Genomic DNA, 2,678 nt, shown 5'->3' on the forward strand with positions numbered 1-2,678 from the left:
TTGTCCATTTTGAATTTATTTTTGTGGATGGTATGAGAAAGTGGTCCAGTTTCATTCTTCTGGAAATTGCTGTCCAGTTTTCTCAACACCATTTGTTGAAGACACTCTTATTTTTCCCATTGGATATTCTTTCCTACTTTGTTGAAGATTAGTTAGGCATATAGTTATGGGTCCATTTCTAGGTATTCTGTTCCACTGATGTACGTGTCTGATTTTGTGCCAGTACCATACTTTCTTGATGACTACAGCTTTGTAATACAGCTTAAAGTCTGGAATGGATGCTTTCAGTTTTTCTTTTCTTTTTCAGGATTGCTTTAGCTATTCAGGGTCTTTTGTGATTCCGTAAAATTTTCAGATTGTTTGTTCTAGGTCTGTGAAAAATGCTGGTGGTATTTTGATAGCAATTGCATTAAATGTGTAGATTTCCTTGGTTAGTATGGTTATTTTCACAATATCTGTTCTTCCAATCCATAAACGTGTAGTTTTTTTCCCATTTCTTTGTGCTCCTTTCAATTTCTTTCATAAGTTACATCCCTTTTCAGCAGGAAATAGCTAGAGTCATGCTATTCCTCAAGAATAAGCAATGCTGGGTCTACAGAATGCTGAACTTAAACATATACAAAAGGTTATTGATTATATAGAGATCTTTTTTGCTGATGCCATCACTAGATGGTGCACCTCTTTACCAAATCATTGGGAGAACTATTGTTCTAAGTATTTTTTGTCTTATATTAATCTTATGTTGCTATATATGGGTAACAAGTCACCTCCCGATATCTGGCCCTAGGACCATTGTGGAAGAATGGCATAGAAAAGATTGTATGGGCCACAGATTACAAAGAGGAAACTTGTAGTTATCAGAAGGGAGTTGGGTGAGAGGACGGGTGTGAGAGGTGAAGGGGATTAAGAGATATAAATATCCAGTTATAAGATAAATAAGCCAGAGGAATGAAAAGTACAGCCAAGGGAGTATTGTCTCTAATATTGTAGTAGCTTTGTATGGTGAATGATGGTAACTAAACTTATCATGGTGAGCATTTTGTAATGTATATATCTGTCAAATCACTATGTTATGTGCCTGAAACCAATGTTATATGTCAACTATACTTTAATTAAAAAATAATAATATTAAAAAAAAAATAAAGTACAGGCAACACTATGTGTAAACTATACTTCAAAAAGTGTATAGGTAAATGTCTTCATCCTTCTCATCTGTCTTCTAGAAAATGAGAAACTGAAAGTTCCCTCTTTATTTATCAAATTAATATATACATATAACTTAAGATAAAACTATTATTTAGAGGCTTACAATGGGATGTAAACAAAAGTAGACGTAGGGGCACCTGGGTGGCTCAGTTGTTTAAGTGTCAGACTCATGATTTTGGCTCAGGTCATGATCTCACTGTGGTGAGATCGAGTGCTGCATCAGGCTCTGTGCTGACAGCATGGACCCTACCTGGGCTCTGTCCCTCCCCTGATCTCCCTCTCTCTTAAAATAAATAAAATAGGGGCGCCTGGGTGGCGCAGTCGGTTAAGCGTCCGACTTCAGCCAGGTCACGATCTCGCGGTCCGTGAGTTCGAGCCCCGCATCAGGCTCTGGGCTGATGGCTCGGAGCCTGGAGCCTGTTTCCGATTCTGTGTCTCCCTCTCTCTCTGCCCCTCCCCCATTCATGCTCTGTCTCTCTCTGTCCCAAAAATAAATAAAAAACGTTGAAAAAAAAAATTAAAAAAAAAAAAAATAAAATAAACTTAAAAGGTAAAAGTAGATTTAATATTACTTTAAAAATAAGTGGTAAAATATAGCCATATGTATTCAAAAATACAAAAGTTCTACTGCTACTAATAAAACAAGTCAGGGAGGATTAAAGCCATGCTTAGGGTAAAGTTTATAGCCTTAAATTTATATGTTTCTAAAGAGTGTCCGAAAATAAACGAGCTAAGGATTCCTTAAGTTAGAATTAGATAAAGGAATGAAACTCCCCCAAAAAGTACAAAGAAGGAAGGAATAAGAGAAAAAATTTAACGAAATAATCAAGAAAGATGATCAGTAAAATTAAATCTTGGTTCTTAGAAAGGACTAGTAAAATTTATTAAATCTAGGATATATGGATTAAGAGAAAACAGGTAGAAAACACAAATAACTAACATTAGGATTACAAAAGGCAACAATACTGTAGATCTTGCTGCAAACATTTAAAAGAGTTTAAGTATATTACAAATAGTCTTAAACTATTTTTGAGGAACATGCCAATATTATCTAACTTAAACTGAAATGTTCCTCAAAAATGTCAGTGATGACTGATCTTAACACAAGAAATAGAAAAAAAAAATCAGAATATTAAAAACATTGGATTTATAATTAACAAACTTCTTGTAAAGTTTTATGCTCAGAAATCTCACTCATTAATTCCTCCAAACATTTTATAGAATTTAAGCTAAACTTTAAGAAATTTAAAAATCTAATCCCCAGTGCCTAAGGAATTTTGACACCAAAAATATGACAAATAGTTAAAAAGAAAAGTCAATAATTAAATCCCCAAAATCCTAAATAAGATATTACCAAAGTGAATTGGGCAATATGTGAAAAGGATAGTAAATCTTTCTTTTATTGGTTTATTTTGGGAATGCCAGCTTGGTCTAGTATTCAGAAACTAAACAATGTGATTAACATGCTTACT

The sequence above is a fragment of the Neofelis nebulosa genome, chromosome 6, assembly GCF_028018385.1.
Source record: "Neofelis nebulosa isolate mNeoNeb1 chromosome 6, mNeoNeb1.pri, whole genome shotgun sequence".
NCBI lineage: Eukaryota > Metazoa > Chordata > Mammalia > Carnivora > Felidae > Neofelis > Neofelis nebulosa.